Genomic DNA, 24,041 nt, shown 5'->3' with positions numbered 1-24,041 from the left:
GTTTCCAGGAGGCACAACACGGTCTGACCCAGTCTGCCCCCAACGAGATAGACAACCCCGTTTGGAATTCACTACAGCATCTAATAACTTCACTGCCAGGAAGTGCTTCCTTTTATCTAACTGGCTATACTCTAAATTGCCTTGAGAGAACATAAAATATTCACCCCATGACCACAGGCTCAAAGGCGGCTACTAAGTGTTCTCATAATCTGTCCCCTATAATCAACTGACTGTCAGTAACAAGCATCCTGCAGACAGTAAGATCCAGTCAAGGCTCATGGGGAGTTTGAAGTGTGGTATCTAGGAAGACAGCAAAGAAAAAACAACCCCTGACCAACCAGCACGAGAGCATTTGGGTGCCTCCATTTGGGCGGAACGCACACGCCCTCCCTGCCCATTTCCACGCTAGTGGAGGGTTTGGACGAAAGGTGGTCAGCTTGAACGGAGCGCTCCTCTCCACTCACGGTTATTTCGGGAAGCTCTTTTTAGCTCCAGGCCTGGGGGACCCTGCAGACGGGGAAGCAGAGAGAGGGCTGCTGGGGAAGCAGGATCCAGCAGACTCCATGGATGTCTTTGCCCAGAGGAGGATGGTACCCTGAATCCGCATTGCCCTCCACTGACCCTCAGCACTTCTTGAAAGGATGCGCGGCCTGAAAACGAGGACGCCGTGGGAAGGCAAAGCGGCAGATCATTCCTCCTGCGAATCAGGGGAGCGGTCTTAGAAGGGCCACGAGGGCCCAAGTCCACTGAAAGCCAGGGCCGGGAAAAGAAAATCCCAAGCATCCGGATGGGACTAGGGTGCGTGTGGGTGGCACGCACGCATGACGATGTGATGCCCCTCGCTGGGTGACCTGGTGACTCTGCCACCCCTGGGGGCAACACAGTTCCGGAGCCACCGATCTCGGCACCTTACGCCTCAACCCTAACCCTAAAGTCTGACATGAGTAGAAAACAAAATCCTCCCCCTGCGGAAGGGTGAGGGGTGCGGGCGGGAGTCTGCATGATTTTTCCGCGCTAATTGGAATCTGAAAGCTTTATTTTAGCGGAGACCCGAGAGAGAGCCGAGTCGCGAGTCGCGGGCACCGGGCCCGGGGCAGGGCTTGGTCGGGGGGACGCCGCGGCTGGCCTTGCTCAACGCGAGCTCGGCGCGCCCTCTCGCGGCCGCTCCGTTCAGCGCACGTCTCGGGAAGCAGCTGGCCACCACATACGAATGGACTCCGCGTAGTTAAGCTGTCAGGTCTAATGTATTTATTTGACTCTCTGCTGTTAAAATGATTTCTCTACAGCACTGCGGTTATTTACGGCTATTGTCAGTACAAGGCGATGAGAAGGCAGCAGCAGAACAAAACCACAACAGCTGAAGGAAAGGTTCTGTCTGGGAGGGTTAGGGGGCTTGGTCACAGCCTTTCCTGTGGCTGCAGAGGCTGTTTGTTTACTTAATCTGCAGCGGGGGCTTTTGAGCGCGCTCATCCATAATGCAGAACACACTGCCCTCGGCCCTCAGCCCTCAGCCAGCCCTGGCAGGAGCTGGTGGAGGAGCTCCGACCCCCAGGGAGGACAGCCCCTACCCCTCTACCGCCGGGAACATTTTCCTAGAGACCCGCTGAATGGGTCCAGACCAAGTCTTCTTTACTAAGAGAAGGGCGAGTCCTTATCCGGCTGGACCCGGGATCCGGCTGTCCTGTGGTGTCTCATCTTCTACTTTCTACTTTCTAGGGCTGGGTTGCTCCGAACGTGGTACCCAAATTGGCACCGTCCACACCACCTAGCAACTTGTTAGGAATGCAAATTCTCAAGTCCCAGCCCTGCACAAGAAAGCGAAAATCGGGAGAGAGAAGGAGCCCTCTGTGTTTGAAGGAGCCCTCCAGGAGGTTCTGATGCAATGCTCAAGGTTGAGAACCACTGGCCTGGTCATTAAGCCACCAAGATAAACCTGGCAGTGTGTTTACAGAGGTCAGTGGCCCCAAGCTCCTGAAACCCGGTCCCTCCTCCTCCCTCTTCTTTTAAAGGTCCAGTTGGTAAACGTGTGGGCTCGGAGGCAGGATAGGCTAGCGGTTAAGGACAGGCCTTCCAGTCGGTGCTCAGATTCAGCTTTGTGACCTTTGAGAAATTAATCTTTATAAAATAAACACACCAACTATAGACTTACAGCGTTATTATAAGGACTGAATGAGTTAATACAGCAAAGCTCTTGGAAGAGTGGCTGGCCCGTAGTCAGTGTTCATAAATGCTAACTATTGGAGTGTTTTGTAATATTGGCTTTTACGTCCATCTGCCCAAGTGCCAGCCATCACTCAGAGTTGTGCTTTGTGGATAGATCACTCGTTGTCAGAAGAGCCGGGTTTATGTACGGCCTTTGCTGCTTATAAGCTACAGCCCTCAGAGCAAACCACTTAGGTTCTCTGTGCCTCAAATTTCTCATCTAAAAATCAATACCTACCTCAAGTTTTCATATAAATTATCCTATTTATTCCTTGCATAAGCCCTTGTGCTAGGAAGAACAGGTCTGTCCCTGTGCCCGTTGTACAAATAAAACAAGCAGGACTCAGAGAGGTCAAGTCATGTGCCCAAGGTCACACAGGGGGTGGGAGATGGAATCAAGACCGGAATCCTTTTCCTCTCACTCCTGTCTAATGAATTTGTATGAGATCATGCACGTGAAAGTCCTATACATATGATAGTTATCATTATTATTTTGGAAGAGCGATCAGAAGAAAAGCATCCCATTTTCTGCATACGAGTCCAGGAAATTAACATAAGAAACCATACAATCTTTCTGGGAAGAAAAAAAAAAGAAGAAGAAAGAAAGACAAGAAAAAGAAATCAATACCAAAAAAAAAAAAAAAAGAGAAACAAAACGAAAAGCACAACATTCTGGTGTCAAGATTGAGGGTAAAGCGCAGAATTAAATGGAGAAGCCACACCAACATTTCCCCCCTTCTCGGGAGATCTGTCTGTGTTCACGAAAGGTGTAGGATTGACAGCGGGAGCTGGCGGTCTATTTATCCGGGGACAGGCGCGGCCGGTCTGTTTAGCATTTATATAGTGCTTGTCTCCTCCATAGCGTCTAGTGCGAGTGAGGAACCCGGTGGATGGGTCATCGCGGGCGGGGGAGCAGAAGAGCAGCCAGGGTGCAGGAACGGGAGGGATCCCGCGACGACAGGAGGGTCTCAGCACGCGCCCCCAGTGAGGCCGAGACCCAGGCTTGGAGAAGCCTGCGGGTTTGCCAGTGTGGCTCTTTGAAGGGGATCTGGCGGAGGGGACCCAGGTGGGGAGAGCGCTCAGAACGCTCCCACTGGGAGGAAAACTGTCTCCCCCAGGGGTAATGGAAAGCAGCCTCTGGCAGCCCCCTCCCCGGCCAACCACCTTAAACGTTGCTTCTACCCCGCATTCCTCTTGCCTAGAAACCTTCCACCAACCCCCCTTCTCTCTCCCTGAATCCATCCTGTTTCTCTGCCTGGGGTCCAGCCCTGCTCCCCCCTCCCCCTCTCGTTTCCCTGGGCCCCCGGGTGGCAGTCCCTGCTGGAGATGTCCTGGGATGTGGGGGCCGGACACCTGGATGTAAAGACCCAGCCCCCGATTCTGATTCTGTTCCTAGGGACTCAGAGCCCTGAGCTGGTGTCTTAACTTTGCCGTGTCTGGGTTTCAACTGCAGAAAGGTGCGGGGCTCCTTTAAAGATGGAAATTTGTGAAACACCTATAATGAGTCTCAATGAGCTCTTCTTCTTCTTCTTTTTTTTTTTTTTAACTTTTCCAGGGGTCTAAGGAATCTGTCTGCTCCGGGGGAAGATGAGGATTTGTTTTTAATATAAAGAAGGCAAAGAAAGAGAGAGATAGAGTTAGAAGCAGGAATTTGCATGCAGACGAATGGGGTTATTGAATTGGGGTGTGATTTTTAAACATTTCTTAGGGTCCTTTTTAGTCCGGCGTGAATGCACCCCAGGAGACTCACCTCATGGTCCCCTTGTTCCAAGGCAGCCAAGCCATGAGACTCTGCTCAGGGGGACCAGGGTTATTTTGCAGCAGGTACAGGAAATGGTGACAAGAAGGCAGCGAGGTAGGAGAGGGAAGCCTTGGCTGGGAAGCGTTGTATGAAATTGCCCTCATTGTTTTGCTCTCTTACCTGTAGGGGCTTTGCTCTGGAAGGTGCCCTCCCAGGCTGCCCTGCGGTCACAGCCACAGCAGCACGGACCTGGTAATGCAGTGTGGGCAGGCACAAGCGCTCCCTTGCTGGGGCACCTGGGTGGCTCAGTCGCGTAAGCATCTGACTCTTAGTTCCTGAGTTCGAGCCCCGCCCCCCCCCCCTCCTCAGACTCCACACTGACAGTGCAGAGCCTGCTTGGGAACCCTCTCTCTCCTCTTCTCTCTCTGCCTCTCTCCTGTGCACGCTCTCTCTCTCTCCCTTGCAGCTTAGCTTTCTTGGGCCTCCTTGACTTCCAGTGAGGTAGGTGGGACCCAGAAGCACCCCATCCACGGCGGCACCAGTGTGGGAGGGAAGGCAGCTGAGTTGAAATCCAGTAAGCCGGCCAGGAGCTCACTGTGACAAGAGGAGAGAGGGGGCGTAATATTGTGATTCATAATAAGAGATATGTATTTGGTCTGCCTCCTGGTTTCAGGTTCCCAGCTCCTCAAACCATTGGGATTTCCTGTGATAAGAGTGATAAAGATGTATTTTATTACGTTCACGAGGTGACTTTGGGAAAGCCTCTGGGTCACCTAAGGAAGGGGGCTGGTGGCCCCATGTGATTGGAGGGTTGGAATGTTCAGTCCCACCCCCCCTTCCCACCCCCCCACCCGCCTCACACACCACCAGACTTCCAGGGAGGGGAGAGAGGGGGAGAGAGGCTGGAGATCGAATCAGTCAGCGACAAGCAATGATTTAATCCTTTCTGGGTATGTAATGAAGCCTCCACAAAACCCCAAAAGGACGGAGTTTGGAGAGTTTCCAGGCTGGAGATCACGTGGAGATGGGGGGGGGGAGTGTACCTGGAGGGGGCATGGAGGTTCCCCGCCCTTCCCACACACCACGCCTTGTGCGTCTCTTCCCTTCCATCTGGATGTTCCTGAGTTGTGTCCTTTTGTGATACACTGGTGATCTATGACTCAAATGTTTCTCTGCGTTCTAGGAGCCAGTTAACAGAACCTGAGAAGGTCACGGGAACCGCCAATCTACAGTCAGTTGGTCAGGAGAACAGGGGACAGACAACCTGGATGTGCCTGAGGGTGAGGGGCGAGGGGTGGTCTTGTAGGGCTGAGCCCTCACCCTGTGCAATCCGAGCTGTCTCCAAGTGGAGAGAGTGTCAGAATTGAGGCCAGCAGAGCACCCAGACGTGGGAGGACTCACGGACGATATACATGCTTCTTCCCCAAAGCCGAGTGAACCCCTCCCTCTGCACACCACACACCCCTCACCGTCTTAGAAAAGAGCAGGAGGCGATGGGGAGACTGAGTAATTGTCCCCAGATTCGGAGCATTGCCTTCAGGGAATGTTTAACAAAATGAAGCCTGTTTAAACCACGGTAGAGCTAACAGTATTCTCTCTGTCACCATTCAGAGGGCCGGGGCTTGTCAAGAAGATCACGTAAGACGACCACATTGACCGAGTCTATGAGTCATAGGGAGGGAATCAGCAGCAGCTCCCCCGCCTTCCCCCCGCCCCCGACAGACCGAGGCTGTAGGCTGTTCATCTTCAACCCTCCACTGCATGGTTCTGCTCCAACCTGTCCATCTCAGGCTTCATCTGCCCCACCTCATCTTCTCCAGGAGGCGTCTCTGAGTCCTCCAGCCTCCCTCGGTGGCCCCTTTAAGTATTCCTTCCTTCACGCGCATGTCCGTTCGTGAAGCCCAGACCAAATCCTCTTATGCTATTCGGGATGCAAATGTGGCTGAGGCACAAGGCGTTTGCAGATGAGGGGAAACGTCCCCCAAAGTCTTACAGCGTCTAGAGACCTAGATGCTTAGAGTTTATGTCCATACGCTTGCTCGTGCTTTGCCCAGAGCTGATCCTTCGTAACCGCTGGTTGAATGGGTGAGGGACAACTTGATCTTGGATTCTTTCCCTGTTTGTTCTCCCAGGCATGCATGGGCAGGGCTTCCGCAGCACATTGCCACCCGGGGGCGGGGGCGCTAAGCCCCTGAATTGCTTCTCGGGTTCCAGTGGGGACTACCAAGTGCCTCTCTCAGCTTCCCAGGGTCACACCAGACCCTGTTGTACAGGGAGCAGCCACAGCATAAAATAACAGGTTCAGTGGCTTGGAACCTCTACCTTTCAGCTAGGGATTGTTGTTGTTGTTGTTGTTGTTGTTGTTGCTGCTTCTCAGCCCAGGGGAATGATGGTTGTGGCGAATCAGTCCACCAGTGTGCCGCTGACACCTGTTGATTCATCCTTTGGGGAAACGGACGTCACTCCATCTCTCTTCTTCCTCTTTATCTTGTTGTCACCAGACGGGACCAGTCTTCCGCCTCAGAAGCATCCTGCAGGGTTCCCCAGCCTCCTGTGTAGATAAGACCTGCCCCACCCGATGTACGATCTCCCAGTTCGCTGACATTCTGAATCCCCTTTATCCTCATGGTCAGGACTGTGCTCCATCCCGAGTACCTATGTAATAGACCGTTATTGAACAATGAGGCACATTTTTTTTTTTTTACCCTGTATGTAATATGTCAGGTCTCACTGACCCCACTTGGAATCCAGGCACCTCTGAACTCAACCGCCTCGAGCCTCACGGCTCTGGAGCGAATCCCTCTAATCCAGGGCTTTGGACACCTCATTGCATCTGTCGGAGGCCAGGATGTTTCTGAGCTTGGGCAGAGTGACCCCTCCCATCCTCGCGTCCTCCACACTTGCCCCCTTCCTCCCGCCCCCATCTTTATCCATCTTAATTCAATTTACGCTTTCAGTGACCTGCAAAGGCCCTTAATGAGGGTCCATGCTGCCGCAGGCCGGTCCACTTCTCGTAAGAAGCCCTCTGGCGACGCCCGTCTCGGGGTAGGTTCCTGGTGGCCTGCCATGGCGTCCATTGCCTCGGTTTACTCGTGTTCTCTCGCTCTTTCGCTTGCCGGTCAAATCGTGTTCCCTCTGCTACTGTGAGGGTTCCCCGAAGTCGGGGATGATTCCAGTCTCTTCTTCAGTCGTCTTTTAAAACCCTCCTCCACTGCACTCTCGCGACACATCCCAGGACAACCACACTTGCACCCCCACCTCGTAACCAGCACCGCTCTGGGTACACAGCAGGCGCTCAACAAATACCGGTGTGTTGTTGACCTCTCTCCCTTGCTAATTCCTGCGGCCAGCTCCTGGTGACTTTTCCAAGTCCCTCGGTCCTCTAAGTGCCGGGTTCAGGGCATCTGCGTTCGGTAGACCGTTTCCAACGATTCTCTTACGTCTACTCTGGCCTCATCCACCTCCTCTTCAGTTTCTGGCAGGGAAGACATAGGGAAGGGTGAGGAAGGGACAGGGATCTCTGACCCTCCTAGCGACACAGGCAGGGCATTTTCTGGCATCGCCACGTCAGCATGCACGGGAGGAAGTACATGCTCGGCAGAAAATGCTATCGCTCTGAGGAGCAGCTCGCGGTCAGGGCCATTTCAGGGCACGTGCGTGGACCAGCCAGTGGTGCAAAACAAGGAGCTGGGTATGAAAGGAAGTGATGCCACCCTGGCACCCCATTATCAAGTGTCAAAGTGACCTAAGGATATTCCTAACAAAAGGCTGAACGTCCATTTATACTGTTGGTATTTGGATGTTTGTCACAATCCTAGAGGGTTATCGTGCATACAAAAATGGCGTTGTCTTAGCCTCATCCCGAGTCACATGCAGGGGCAAATGCTGCGTAACCACATCGCCCCTCTGGGGAATTTTCTGACCGAGCTCGTGGCTGATACATCAAAGAAAGGAGTCCGTAATGGTGGGAGTTCAGGCATCCGCCAGGCAGACTGAGGAGGCCTCGAATCCTTCTAGGGCCCTAAGCCTTGGGTCACCTTCCTGCCAGCCTGGCAGCAGTTACGTCTGTGGCTCGTGGAGCAGGCGACTCCCGGAGCCGCGATCGGCACCTCTCGAGATGTTTTCATTGCTCTTATGTGTGCATTCATAGCTTACTGCATGCAAACCTGGGCGAGGCATAGAATCCCCAATGAGGGGGGAGCTCTGGATATGAAAGGACATAGTCGTGGCACAGTCGTAGGAATAGCAGTCATCACGGCTAGTGCATTTGAAGATCAACCTCGCGCTCGCTGTATTAGACTCTAAGCACATGTTGCCAACGTCATGCCCGTATAGCCAGTAGGAGGGCTGTGATTAGTCTCTGTGGACAGATGAGGAAGCTGAGGCTCAGAAAAGGTAAGTAACTTTTCCAAAGTCATCTCAGCAGTGAAGGGAGGGCACCAGGATTGGGAGCTGTCCGTTGCCTGCAAATCCTGGGGCCCTCTTTGCACTCTGCGGCTGGAAGGGTTTTGCCAGAGGGAGGATTGGGAGAGAAGCGAAACGCACGAGGCGGCTGCTTGCCCTCCCAACCTGCGCCTTCTCCCACATTCCTCTCCTCCAAGCAGGAGGGCCGGGAGCCCACCTACAGACTCTTGCCATCGGGGCAACAGCAGCTAGGATGACTTTTTGCGAAAGTGCACGTCTATTTTTGGAAATGTTCTAGAGCATAAGCATATAAAAGGCTGGGTCAAACAGTGCCTGGGGCTGTGGGAGGGGGAGGAGACCTGACACTCCAAAGGAAGCTGGAGCAGCGGCTTCAAAAAGGGTTTGATATTTTTCCCCTGATTTTGATCTTAAAAATGTCTGGAGCCCCAGACAGCCACCGGCAGCTTTGGCCAATGGGGGCTCCAACCCCCACGACCTCACTGCCTTGCTGCAAAGGCTTCTAGTTAACAGAACTCTTTTGTGCAATGGAAAGCCAGTGAGCATGAGAGACAGAAAAACGCTGGGGTTGACAGAGACAGCTGGTTGCTGTGGCAAGGCTTCAGAATTGTCAGCGGAACAACACATTGGAGACGGCGAGAAATGCCGAGGCGCTCCGTGTGATCCGGGAAGCGTGCTCCTTTCAAGCCCTGACACCTAAGGGGTTCCAGCGTGATGCCTCAGCCCGTTTTCTTCCTCCTGGACCAAGAAAACAGATGACCAGCCACTCATCTCCGGATCTCTCAATCGCTCCATCTTTGACCAGTGACAAGATGGCATTGATGTGTTCCCAGAGGAGTCTGGTTTCTCTGGAGTGACTTCTTTTTCCGCCCCCCCCCCCCCCCCCCCCCCCCGTCTCATGCTTCCTCTTTTCTGAGTAGTTTTTCCTGAGTGGAGACAACAGAAGTAGACCTCATGGTTATCCAGCCACCATTCGATCACACGGTTCACGTCTGAGTGACAGCCAAATGACGTGAATAATGCTACATGCGCGATGCCGTTGGGCGCCCATGCTGAGGACAGCACTCAGCCCTGGGTCTCTCAAAGAGCTGTGCAGCCACCCGTGCTGTGGGATTTCCAGAGTGCTGGCTTGGGCGTCCTACTTCCCCCAGACCTCACCTTCCCTCTGCCTCTCCCACCCCTATATGCAAAAGACTTCTGTTTTCCCCAGGTTCAAGTCTCAGCACCGACGCTGACTTCAACCTCCACTGTAAAAACTGGCACCCAGCTCCTGCAGCCCCAAAAGCAATTGTTCTAGGAATCTTGAACCTGCTACTTAGAGTCTTCTGTCTCTAAACTGTCTGCACGTGCGTACACACACACACACACACACACACACACACACACACCAGCCCTCAATCATATCCACTCTTCTCTGGCACAAGGTTGACTAAATATCTAAAGATATGCCCTGACCTTTCACACAGCTAAATGTCTTCAGATGTTGCCACTTTGATTATAATCCTTGCCTTCTCCTCCTATTATCTCAAACGCCAACCCCATGAGACACATTAAATACATAATGCATTTTGACTTGCATCTGGGCTCTGCTGTCTGGTGTGGGGAGGTTACAGCAGAAGCATATGCCTCCTTCTTAAAATTCAATTATTCAAATCCAATTTCTTCTCTTGCTCCCAGTCCTCACCAGCACGCAGTCTGGGACTTTTCATCAGATCACTCAAACTGCCAGCACTGGAGCCAGAAGTTATTGGCCTCTGTCCAATTCGATTCAGCTGCCCTCTGTTGTTGTTGCTGTTATTGTTACAATGCACCGTTCTGGGCACCTGGGGCCAAGAGGTATAGGAGACAGAGTAGAAATTCTTAAGAAGTTCATGTCCCAACACATAGGGGGACTTCTGTGCCTTTCACCCCAGTGGCCCATGACAAGGGCAATTTTAGCATAAAAGATAAAGCAATATAACAGTGCAGAAAAGAAAGCAATTAACTATTTCTGCAGTGGGAGTAAGGGATCGGTCAGATAAGATCTCTTATCTATAGTATGGGTGATGAAACACTATATGCTCACAGGAAATAGAGATTAGAGTCAACTAAAGCAGCATTAGGGTGCCAAGCATCGTTCCGAACCCGAGGGCAAGGGAGGGGCTGGGGGCTGGGTATGGTAAGAACGAGAAAAGAAACCACTGCCTCCAGATAGCTGCTCTCTTGTCTCAGCCCCACTGCTCGACTCACGCTTTTCCTCTCGCTCGTGTGTCCGTGTACTTCGCTCCTCTTTACCCTCAGAGACCCCATTAATCCTTTAAAGTTCCGATGTCTCCTTTGTAGATTCCTCACCCCTCACAAAACTAATTACTCCTCCCCATCTCCCTTCGTTTTTGTGTTTGCTATTTGGTGGCATAGCATTTTTTTTTTTTTTTTTGGCCCGATTCTTGTGGAGTAAGTCACAAATGCTTAGCACATCAGAGACACTAAATAGATGCTCTTTGTGTTTGAAAAGTCAGTGGCAAATATAAACCCGGCAAAAAGTACGTATTGAGATACAAAGCATGGATTTGGGCAAATGATAATGAGAAGTATGTGCCACTTTTCTGAGCTATAGAAATCTTTATCCGACTGCCTGCTGAAAATCCTCTCGGGTAATCCTAAAGGGACCTCACATTGAACTCATTAATATCGCCCAGAGCACTCCAAATTTCCAGTTGTCCCTCCTTCTGTGAAGGGTATTGTGGTCCATAGGATTCTGTGAGACAGACAGCTGGGGTAACTTTGGATACCTCTCTCCCACGTCCATCATTTTATGTCCCTCGGTTTTATTTCCCAAATGTCTTTTCTTCTCCATCTGTACAGCCACCACCCTGTTCCAAGGGGCCATTATTTCCCTCCTGGAATGCTGTGACAGCCTGCCCAGGGCTCCCTGGGTCTCCCTTGGCCCCCTCCAACCTACCCCAAAGTCCAAGGCTCCTCACGTTGCCTTTTAACCATTTCCCATTGCTCTGAGGTAAAGACTGAAATATCTCCAGATTTCAAGGCCGTGCATGGCCTCATCCAGCACTCTGCAAGCTTTTCTTTTCTATAGAGCAGTCATATGAAATATTTGAGGCTTTGCAGACCATGCAGTATCTGTGGAAAACGACTCAACTCTGCTGTTGTAACAAGAAAGCAGCCATAGACGATATGGAAAAACAAGCCAAAACAAGCACATCTGTGTTTCAAAAAAAACTTTATCTACAGGGGCGCCTGGGCGGTTCAGTGGGTTAAGCGTCCGACGTTGGCTCAGGTCATGATCTCACCATTCGTGGGTTCGAGGCCCGCATCAGGCTCTGTGCTGAGAGCTCAGAGCCTGGAGCCTGCTTTAGATTCTGTGTCTCCCTCTCTCTCTCTCTGCCCTTCCCCCCACTTGTGCTCACTCTGTCTCAAAAATAAATAAACGTTCAAAAAAATTTTATTTACAAACACAAACATCTGGTGGGATTTGGATTTTGGCAGGCAGGCCATAGTTGGCTGACCCCTGGCCTCATCCAAAATGACCTCTCTACCCTACGACCTAACAATTGCAGTACTAGGTACTTATCCAAAGGATACAAAACTGTTGATTTAAAGAGGTACATGCACCCCAATGTTTATAGCAGCACTATTAGCCCAAATGTCCATCGACTGACAAATGGATAAAGAAGTTGTGTTATAAGGTGCCCGGGTGGCTCAGTCGGTTAAGCCTCTAATTCTTGGTTTCAGCTCAGGTCACGATCTCACAGTTTGTGGGTTCAAGCCCCACGTCGGGCTCTGCACTGACAGTGTGGAACCTGCTTGGGATTCTCTCACCCCTCTCTCTCTACCTTTCCCCTGCTCTCTCTCTCGAAATAAATAAAATTTAAAAAAAAAAAAGATGTGATACATGTGTACAATGGAATATCACTTGACCATCAAAAAGAATGAAACCTCACCATTTGCAAGAAGACAGATGGAACTGGAATGTATTATGCTAAGTGAAATAAGTCAGTCAGAGAAAGCTAAATATCATATGATTTTTCTTATATGTGGAATTTAAGAAACAAAACAGATGAAAAAGGGGAAGGAAACAATAAGATAAAAACAGAGAGGGACGCAAGCCATAAGAGACTCTTAAATACAGAGAACAAACTGAGGGTTGCTGGAGGGGAGGTGGGGGGGGATGGGCTAAATAGGATTAAGGAGGGCACTTCTTGGATGAGCGCTGGGTGTTACGTGTAAGTGATGGATCACTAAATCCTATTCCTGAAACCATTACCACCACTGTCTGTTAACCAGCTTGGATTTAAAAAGAAAAAAATTTTTAAAGCAAAAAAATGACTAATTTTTAAATTTGAAAAAAAAAATGGTCACCCCAGCTTCATCTGTCTCCACTCTCCCCTCCGTTGCCTGCACTGACCTGATCCAAAACATGGCCGAGCCCTCTTCTCCCACAGGACTTGGCTCAGGCTGCCCTTCCTCCGCTGCTGATCTCTTTCCCCTTCCTTCTTTACCAACTTTACCCTCTTCCTTCCAACCTCAGCTAGAAATCACTTCTTCAGGGTGACTCTTCTGGACTTTCCAGCTAAGTCAAGTCACCAACTAAATGCTCTAGAAACTTCTTTCTTTTCCTTCACAGGCTCTTCACGGTTTGTAAACACGTATGTATTCGTGTGATTGTTTAACACCTGACCCCTCCCCTTAGCCGGTAAGTGTCATGAAGGTAAGTCGTGTCTTGCTCACCATTAGCCCCAGTACGTTCCTAATACACTGCCTGGCACATGGTTGGCTTTGGTGACGAAGGAATTAAACTAAGGAGCAAATGCCAAAGACAGACCGCATGGGTAAAAACCATAACTGAAGAACTGACTGAGGTTGCCCTATTGAGGTGAAAATTGTAAATTACTACAAACTTTCTGAAGAGCAGTGTGTCACGGATATCTTAAAACCCTTAAAAATGTACATAGCATTTGACTTAGCAATCCTACTTCTTGGAATTTACGTAAGGAAATAACCATGAATGTATGCAAATATTTATGTATAAAAGTTTTCATCCTACCATGATAATCAACTCATTGTGAGCATATTGAAAACCATCTAAATGTCTCAAAAAATAATAGGGCTTGAGTTGAATAAATTCATCAATGAAAACCACTTACTATGCAGCTGTTAGTAATAATCTTTTAAAATCATATTTAACGACTTGAAAAACGGTCACAATATAAGGGGTAGTCAGCGCTGGCTACACGATTTGCATAGCCAGTAGAAAATGAAAATGCGGGGTCAATAATCAGAATAAAAGTAACTTGCCTTTCTTCAATGATCTCTCAGTTGGCTTCGCGTGGCATCTTGTTGCTGTTTAATGTGGTTCTAAGTAAAGAAAAATTAAAAATGTAAATTATTACATGAATTTTACCATTCATCTTTCCCATGTGCAATGCAAGTTTAAAATGCAAATAATAAAACCACTCAGCTCGATAGCAGGATTACCGAAATTATACAATTCATATTTCGAAGTTCGTACACACATATACTTCTTTCTTGCCAAAAGTGTGGAAACGCTGCACGAAATGAACCCACTGTTTTTATTTCACTTCTTGAGATGTGCATAATCTACAACACTCTACTTTTAGCTGGCTGATGAGTAGGGAAGGACTGAAATAAAAGAGAAGGGGTGCCCGATTTTTTTTCCCTTTCCTTCCATTTTATCATTTTTGGCACATGTGACTGGCTCCTAAGAGGGAAGGGGTATGAGCGGGGAAGGATGTGGCAAGGTTTCTCAGGCACCTGTGGTCTTCCTTCCATAGAAAAAAGTTCTGGTTCAAACGGAAAGGATGGCTTCCCGCGACTATCAGCATTCCCACTCACTCAGTCAAAATGCAACACCCTTACCTGGCACTCGCCCTCAGTACCAAGAAAGACCCGTGCATCGTGGACCCACCCGCTACCTGCAAATGGGGCAGCAGGAACAAAAGTCATCTCTGTTGCACGGATGTCCTGTGCTCACAAATATGTCCTGGGGAGCTTCACTTACAAAAAAAGCAAGTTCGAAGAGAAACTTCTTAGGAATTTCACGATGGCAACAGCAGAGCATGGAACCAACCACAGGCCACACACTCGTGAAGTTAGCCCAGCACTAAGTGGAAAAATTACAGTCTGATCTCAGTTTTGCTTTGAAAACCATCCCCCCCACACACACACACACATACTTCCAAACACAGGCAAGCGTGCTTGCACACATATACACTCACATGAATACACAGACGTGTTTAAAAGATCCAAAAGATGCACACAGAAATATCAGTATTAGCTATCTCCGGGTTTTGTGAATGGTTTCTATTTTTTGCTTGGTGCTCTGCTGTGTTTTCTACAGTAAACATGCCCTATATTTGCAATAATAAAAGAAACTGTGTGTTTATATGGCTGCTGTTTAGGAAGTCAACCCTTTGTGCAGCCACAGTGAGGAAAAATGTCAGATGGGCGAACAGACCCTCCTCAACGTGTATTCTCGAGGCAGCAGCCAATTTCATTTTACCACTTAGAAGTGTGCTTTCCTCCATTCCCACCAGGATGGGGAGAGGGTGCCAGATGGCAGAAGGCTTTGTAGTCCCTATAAGATAGCTTCATCTATTGTTGGTACAGTTTAAGCACTCAAAATTGTGTCACCTTCTAGGCTTTGCCAATAATGTCATCATTTGATATGGAAACGATGCCTACTATTAAAATGGTAATTTGATTTTTAAATATGCTTCAGCAGCCAGCTTGCTCTGACTGAAGTATTTATCTTGCTTTTCCAAACCCTTTCTTCTTGAGCCATAATACGAGAGCAGAGAGAATTAAGTTCAAGTGTGTGCTATCTCTTCTCCATCCTTCTTTTTTTCCCATTCTCTCTCTTGATGGATGGGATGGGTATGGCAAGTATTCCTAGCCTAGAGGATGTCAGGAAGGGAACTCTGGTTGTTGAAATTTCACTACCTGGACGACTGCCTTGTTCATCATTTCTACCAAATGCACTTCACAGGGCCTGGAATATAGTAAGTGCTCAGTAAGTATCTGTTGAATGAGGGGCACGTGGGTGGCTCCATCAGTTAAGCCTCTGACTTTGGTTCAGGTCATGATCCCATGGTTGGTAAATTCGAGCCCTGCATCAAGCTCTCTGCTGTCAGTACAGAGCCCGCTTCAGATGCTCTGCACACCCCCCTGCCCCTCCCTCTCTGGTTGTCTCTCTCTCTCTCTCTCTTTCTCTAAAATAAATAAACTTTTTAAAAATATATCTGTTGAGGGGCGCCTGGGTGGCTCAGTCAGTTGAGCGGCCGACTTCGGCTCAGGTCACGATCTCGCGGTCCATGAGTTCGAGCCCCGCGTCGGGCTATGCGCTGACGGCTCAGAGCCTGGAGCCTGTTTTGGATTCTGTGTCTCCCTCTCTCTGACCCTCCCCCGTTCATGCTCTGTCTCTCGCTGTCTCAAAAAAATAAATAGACGTTAAAAAAACATTAAAAAAAATAAAAATATATCTGTTGAATAAATAGATTGTCACATGTTCGTGCAAATGAACGAAGTGAGTGATTTATGCAGTGAGTCTTCTTAGTTAAAAGTTATCCTTTGATCGCAGGCGGTAGAACTGACTTAAAGAAGGGAGAAAGTAGAAAGCTACATACATGGCGGTATTTGAACAGGCCCAGACACTCAGCCCAAAAATGTGCCTAGAATTCCACCCAAGAGATTCATTCCTTTGGGTTAAATCACCTATTTTCTAAAGCAAACAAATAGCACTTTATTTTTTTTCCAGCGTTATTGAGATGTAATTGACATGCAACATTGTGCAGGTTTAGGGCGTAAAGGGGGCAATGTGCTGATTTGATACACTTACATATTGCAAGATGATTACCACTGTAGCATTAGCTAACACCTCCTTCACATCACATAATTACCGTTTCTTTTTTGTACTGAGAACATTTAAGATCTACTGCCTTGGCAGCTTTTAAGTGTATAATACAGTATTATTAATATAGTCTCCGTGCAATACATTAGATCCCCAGAACCCATTTGTCTCACGACTGCACATCTGTACCTTTTAACCACATCTCCCTATTTCCCCCACCCCTACGATCCTGACAACCACTAATTTTACTCTGTTTCCATGCATTTAGCTTTTTTAGGTTCCACACATACGTGAATTCCACACATACAGTAATTTTCTTTCTTTGATTTATTTCATTTAGCATAATGCCCTGAAGGTTCATCCATGATGTCACAAAAGGCAGGATTTCCTTCTTTTATATGGCTGAATAATATTCCATTGTCCATACACATCATATCTTTATTCACTCATCTGTTGAAGGATCCCTAGGCTGTTTCCATATCTTGGCTATTTTAAGTAATGATGCATAAACATGGGGATGCATATATCTTTTCAAATTAGTGTTTTCCTTTTCTTCAGATAAGACTCAGGCATGGAATTATTGGACCCTATGGAAGCTCTATTTAGGATCTTCTGAGGAACCTCTGTACTGTTTTCCAAGGTGGCTGTACCGATTTACATTCACACCAACAGTGCACAAGGTTTCCCATTTCCTCACATCCTTGTCATTTGGATTAAATAATTTCTAAAGCCTCCTTTCAAAATCCAAAACCCCATAGGAGAGGATAACATATTAACCTTTTATTCTTCAGTATAATTTAGCCTATCAGTTAACTAGCATTCACCTAGGAAAGTAGACCTGGGGTTTGGATGGGAAGAAAGGATCAGGCATCCAATATGGTGCCAGAGAAGAGTGCCCAGGATGCAGAAGGGTAGCATGAGTGCTCTGGGGCTAGAAAAGAGAAAGGAGAAGTGAATAGGGGCCCCACAAGGGAAGAAAAAAGAAAGAAAAAGAAATTGAATACATTTAAATAAATTTCACCTAGTTCAAATTTTCCCTTGGAATGATTCTCCCTTTCATTCTTTCTTTTTTTTCAATATCACTTTAAAAAAAGTATTTTAAAGTAACTTCTACACCCAAAGTGGGGCTCGAACTTACAATCCCGGGATCAAGAATTCCATGCTCTACCGACTGAGACAGCCAGGTGCCCTGACTCTCCTTCCTGTTAATTGGTTTTCAGTGATGCCCCAGCCCTATCTGGCCACTCACCCAGATCCTAGCCTCTTAAGTAAATGCATCTCCATTTACTCTGTGCTCCATTCCCGTGTTCAGTGTCTGGCAGGGCTGGGGGAAGGGGTTGGTAACAGGATGGAGAAATTAAACCTTTACGAAGGTTCAACCCCACCATTGCAATGGAGTCTTGGTAACCGAACGAGGCATGCAAAACGGGAGTTAAGTTCCAGGTCTGACTCCAATGATTTCTGGAATGGAATAAGAAGGAGAATAGGACAAGAATGCCAAATGGGGCCTGGGTGGCTCAGTCAGTGAGTGCCTGACTCTTGGTTTCAGCTCAGGTCATGATCTCACAGTTCGTGAGTTTGAGCCCCATATCGGTCCCGCACTGACAGATTCTCTCTCTCTCTCTCCCTCTTTCTCTGACCCTCCCCTGCTAGTACTCGCTCTCTCTCTCTCTCTCTCTTTTACTCTATCCCCCCCTCAAAATAAATATATGAACTTTTAAAAACTAAAATAAAAGGAGAATGGGACAAAATGGAACACAACCAAATGAAATGGATTGGAATTGAAAGAGGTGTTGTTGAATTTTTACCTGGAGAATACATCATTTCAGCCATGTAAGAATAAATCTGAGAGAAGAATCAAACATTTAAAGAAAAAAAGATGAATAATCTGTCCGCAACATTTAGGTTCAGGAGAATCTAAGTTATAAATGGGTGTTGGCCACGTAGAAATGAAATAATGTCCCTCTCATTCACTTTGTATTTGTTTAATGCAGAAATTGGCTGGATGGCATTACTAAGATTTTATGATGAAGAGATGTTTGAATTCCAAGAAACAAGTAACCCAATCTCAAGTCTGTATCCCTGCCAAGCCTAGTTCAGCATCCAAAGTGGTAAGAGATGGAAAAAGAAAATGAGAAGAATAAAAACAAGACATAATTTCCTTCCTTGTTGAATCACGAAAAGGTTGCTTTATACTTCTTCCTTCCCACATGGTGAGCCTCCAGGGAAGAGAAAGAAATTTCCAACCTGCTTACCCAAATCATTATCAGAGTAGATTAGAGCTATGCACCTCGCATGCAAATAGACCAGCTTGACAAAAAAATAAAATAAAACAAAATAAAATAAATTGGGATTTAGATAACAACAAATAAACTGGGTAGAAGGCTCATTTGGGTGCCTTGCCCTTGCACCAATGGAGCTGAAATTAAGACAGGGTTATTGAACTGCTTGGCTCCCCTCTGTCCTGACTTCTTACACAGGACTCCTCCCCACACAGATGCACCTGCCCCAGCACACATGCTCTGTCTCTACTTCAAACTAACGGTTATCATCACCCCCACAGATGTCACATCGTCAAATGGCTCTGCCTGTGTCTCTAGGATGTCACATCGACACATCTGCCTGTGTCTCTAGGATGCAGCCAGGTACCACAGGTTCCCTGCCAAAACAAGCCATCTTCTCACCTGTGCGTCCCTCAGAAAACACCTTCGGGCACTTACTTTCTGGATGCATTATTCCAGCCATGCTTCCTAACCCCTTTCTACATTTCCCCACCTCTCATTAACTCCCTGCCTATATCTCTGAGGACCACTTGTAGCAAAATCTTACAGTCAGGGAGGTTCGCCTTTCAGTTGTTCTGCCGATCAGTTGGGCCATTTCCCCATTCTTGTCCCCTTTAGTCTTTTGGTGCCTTCAAACTTCCCCCTCTCTCCCATCAAAACCTGCTTCCAGAAAGGACTCGCTTGTCACTTATTCTCTGGTATGATTGCATTTTTATCTAAGACGTGTGGGCTTTAAGCTCCATGAGAAGTCTTCCCTTGGTACCCCAAGAAGGACCTTTCAAGTGTTAATGAGGAGTTGGGGAGGAGAGGTTCTCTGTGACTCTGCAGTTCTACCTCGTAGTGCTTCTCAAAGCATGATCTGAGGACCCTGAGTGTCAGAATCACCTAGCGCACTGATTAGGCACGGAGTCTGCTGGACTCCTTCTGCCCCTCAAAAGCTGCTTAAAAAAAAGACCTGTTGGAGTGAGTCCGGAAATCTATCCTTTAAAAAATCGCCCTGATGCTTGTGAAGCCCAGCAGAGTGTACGAACTTCTGATCCTGGGACAATCTACATGAAATGCTGTACTTGCCCAGCAATTAGCCTCCTTGGTGATCACCTAGGTCCACCTTCATTTCCCAGATGTGGAATCAGCCCAGGGCCACTGCATGGCTTACTGAACATCACACACTCCTGGGCAGCAGAAGAGGGTCCGTTCTAACCCAAGCTTCTTGACTCTAAAACGAGGACACGCCCCCTTCACTTCTGAATGAGTTTAGAAAAGAAGGACCTAAATCAGGAGTCCCCTTACCCAACGCGACTGTTGAAACTGGTGCCTAAAAGCAGAGCAACATCTTTCAGACATCCTTCAAGTTACAGTTCATCACAAGCCCACATGCTCAGTCAAATATTACTTAGACCTGACACGGAGACGTCAGGCAGAAAGCGTAACTGTCCACTGAGTGCTGGGAGACTCGACAGGAGCCCTCTATCTCCTGGTCCTAGCTCCGTGGCTCAGTATGTCATATTGGACCTAAATCTCTGAGCTTCTTGAATTCAGAAATTCCTTCACCTTCAACTGCATAAGCATATTTGGTCAGGACAGTGGAAAGCGGCTGCCAGAATATAATCAATACTGGAAAAGGAAACAACGTAAGCTGCCTAGCTAAAGAAGTAAAGATTATAGACCTCGAAGGCTCTGAAAGGAGCCTTTTCAAGCCCAAAGAGGCCAAGGAGAACTACAGAAGTAGAAGGAGATTTTGGAAACAAAGATCATGGCAGTGATGACGTGACCAAGGCCATGGTCATGATGACCTTGTGAAAAACAAATGAACTACTTATAAATATCAGGAGGCTAGTCTATCATGATGAGAAGGACGTACTTAAAAACACCTGGTCCAGAGGTGCCTGGGTTGCTCAGCCTGTTAAGTGTCACCTCTTGATTTTCGCTCAGGTCATGATCTCACAGTTTGTGAGCTCGAGTCTCACGTCTGGCTCTGCACTGACAGCACAGAGCCTGTTTGGGATTCACTCTCTCTCTCTCTCTCTCTCTCTCTCTGTCTGCCCCTCCTCTGCTTGTGCTCTATCTCTCTTTCTCTCAAAATATATAAACAAACATGGAAAAATGTTTTAAAAAGACACGTGGTCCAATGCCCCTTCTGAGGCGTGACTTCCCTCACTCAACTCTTCTGACAGCCCCCATCGGAATTTCCAGTGACTATATGACTACTCAACATGACACATCTTATGTTTGGATCTTCCCACTTCTAGAAAGCTCATCCTTGTGTGGAACCGAAACCAGACCTCACCCACCCAAAGAAAACAGAAAACAAGAGCAGAGGAGCAGAAACCAAATTGCTGTAAAACCCACAGAAGAGTCGGGGAAAGGAAAGACCTTTTGTTCACCATTGGGAGATTATATCACGGAGCAGGTTTGGGAGTTGGGTTTTGTTTTCTGTGATGTGTGGAGAGTGTGTTCCACCCCAAAAGCTTTTACTCCTTGCTAATTCTAACCATTCCCCCGAGGGCAATTTCCTCCAACTAAATAAGGTTCCTCAGGTGTAATGAACTGTAAAAGAGATGAACAGACTCTTCCCCACTTGTAAAACCATCACAGACAAAGAGCGGTTGAAACACCTTGCTTTCTTGTTTCCTTTAGCCCAGAGAAAGTGAAGCAGATGGTCTCCAATATACACTAGGCTTTGAGGTTCCAACTCAGGAGCACAGGGCTTCAAGACGGATGGAGGAAGGAAGGATGGCAGGAAGGATGGAGCCAGACCGAAGATGACCGCTGTTTACCGCTGCTTACCGCTGTTTGTCCTGCATGCGATAGAGTCTTAACAAAGCTCGGGAACTCTTGAAAAAGGACTCTGAATCATTAAACCACACGCAGGATTCGGTAACCTCTAGAAATTGTCCTTCTGAGTGTGGATTCTGCAGGTACTTCTTCAAACCTGGAAAAGGCTTACTTCTCCTAAAAAAATTTGAGCCAAGCTCCCCCAGCTGGCCTCAGGAGCTTGCACTGGGCTCTGGGCAAGGCTAGCACAGGCAGGGAGAACATCCATCTTTGGTTGGAAGATTATGAGAATAAACCGTCTCTCATGGCCCTAACATATCTACATGGGAGCAGGTACACAAACACCTGACTTAGAAAGGATTAGGGTATTTATAGCAGGTCTTTCTGAGCCTGGGAAATGGAACACTACTGAGCAAACGGAAACTAAAAAAATCATTATTAAGCTAAAAATGTATTCAGAGACAGATTTGCCTCTCCATGTTTACATGATTTCATAAAATAAAAACAACTCCCACCCGCTACACCACCACCCCACGTTGATCCTAATAGACAACTAGATGTATTTCCACAACACCGAGCATCTAGAAGAAGGGTGAATCATTCAGTCAAACATCTGCATGCCAGTCTACAGTGTTGCCAAAAATCTGGATATTTTGAGTGACTTGGATAGCCAGCTGTATTTTTCCTTTTTTCTTTCTCTCAACTCTCTAAAATGACACTAGTGAAAATACATTAAAAACTATCTGTAAGCACCCTACCAATATAAAGTGTCGTCATTACTGAGGTCTCATTGCTCTAAAAAAATGATATGAAGCCTTCAGAAACATTTTGAGTATGAAACACCTTCTTGAGTATAAATCAATAAAACTGTATATTTCTCCCCCACCTCTCCCACTCTGAACGTTACAGGAGCAGCTGAGGAAAACAAGAGAGAATAACAATAAATGATATTACAATGTTGCTTTGAAATGAGAATTGGTAGTATGGGGCAGGGGGAAAACAGATGGGAAAGAAATGTACCCGGAGAGGATGATTTTTGTTTAAATAAGTTCCTAATATGTGAAATGCACAATGGAAACTGACAGGGGAGGCAGAGGATCATTGTTTGAATCGCATCAATATAAACACAGTTGCAAAAGAAATTGGCTTGGGAGAGGGAAGAGCCTAGTCTGAATAATGTTGTATACCAATAAAAACCATAAAAAATGGGGGGGGGAATATAGAGAGTAGGTGATTATTTCCGTGATGCTTGAAGATGTACATTTCCACAGATATCTAGGGGAAGGGAAAAGATGCCTTAGCTATCCCTTAGTTGGCTATTTTTGCTACAGTTCATAATTCTTTCAGGTTTCGCCAAATCACGACTTGTCTGTCTGCTCGACTGTATGCCAGGCGGACCTCTATCTTACAGTGAAAGAGGCTGTATATGGGTCAGTCCTGGGAAATATAAAATACGAAGATGTTGGGCTCAACCTAACTCCCGGCCCTTGCTGACATTCACGCTGGTTAATGAGAATCACAAAATGTTTCGGGCAGGCAGAGGACACAGGAAGGAGCATCCTTCCTCGAGCCCACCTGACCATCCACTCCTATCCGGGGGGGCCCTCACTTCCCGGTGCCTCTATTCCTTCACCACCTGCCACGACTATGTTATCCTGGGGACAGAGAACGGTACTTGTTGATTATATAGTAATATTTATCAAATACATCAGTAGAAGGAGCAACTACTCCCCACTGGCAGCTTCTTAGTACTCCACTAGCCTGTCTGAAAAATCTTTTGATTGTATCCATTAAAACTCACCGTGGATTATGACGGTGGTAGCCAATCTGTATGAGAACACAACGTGCCTGGTAGGCATGGCGGAAAGGGCATTCCCCACATCATCTCATTTGAGTCTCACAATAACCCATGTTGTAGGCTGATTACCCCCATTTTACAGGTAGGGAAAATAAAGCTGAGAGACATTTGATAAGTTGGTTGAAGTGACCGAGCCTACTAAGGAGAGCCAGGTGCAGGTGTCCTGAAGTTCATAGCCGGCTGCCTTGACTCAATAGTCATGATTGACTATTATTTGACATTATTTGAAGGATGTGAGCAAAGTTCACCCTGACCCCAGTCTCCCTTTCGGAAGTGCCTGAAATGTCATCATTAATAATTCAACACTTTGTATTAAGCATTGCTCTTTTCTTGCTGGACTCATTTTGCAATATCTTTTTCTTTAAAAAAAAAAAAAAGTGCATCCATCTACTTTCCTCTATGACAATTAAGACCCAGAAAAACCCAGGAGATGGAGAGAGCAAAGGACGCATGGCAATGGGGGAGGAGGGAAGAGAAGGCACCCAAAACAGCCATTACCGACTTCATCCGTTTTTCAGGGGTAAATCTCACGAGGAGGAAGGAAAACGAAAAATGGCGAGAAAGATTTTCATCAGACTCAGCGCACTCCTAGATGGGAGACATGGGTGTGATAGCAAGAAGCCAAGAAGGGTCCTTCCTTGGAGCTTTTCAAGGTGAGACTTCTTTTGGTTGAGTTGAAAGCCATCTTGCCAGAAGACAGAAGAGGGACGAGATGACCTTCAGATGACGCTTCCCACGCTGGCCTCCTCTGCTCTGGTGCTAAGCTGATTGACAGTCCATTTGGCGCTTTGTGAGATAGACTCATTCTGTTTCCTCTTATTTCTGTTATTATGGACAGAGGAAGCAGCTCTTCGCTGTGAGAAGGGCCAGTGTGAAAATGCAATTCCTTTGTGATAA

The sequence above is a fragment of the Panthera tigris genome, chromosome F3, assembly GCF_018350195.1.
Source record: "Panthera tigris isolate Pti1 chromosome F3, P.tigris_Pti1_mat1.1, whole genome shotgun sequence".
Lineage (NCBI taxonomy): Eukaryota > Metazoa > Chordata > Mammalia > Carnivora > Felidae > Panthera > Panthera tigris.
This window is presented reverse-complemented; position numbering follows the sequence as displayed.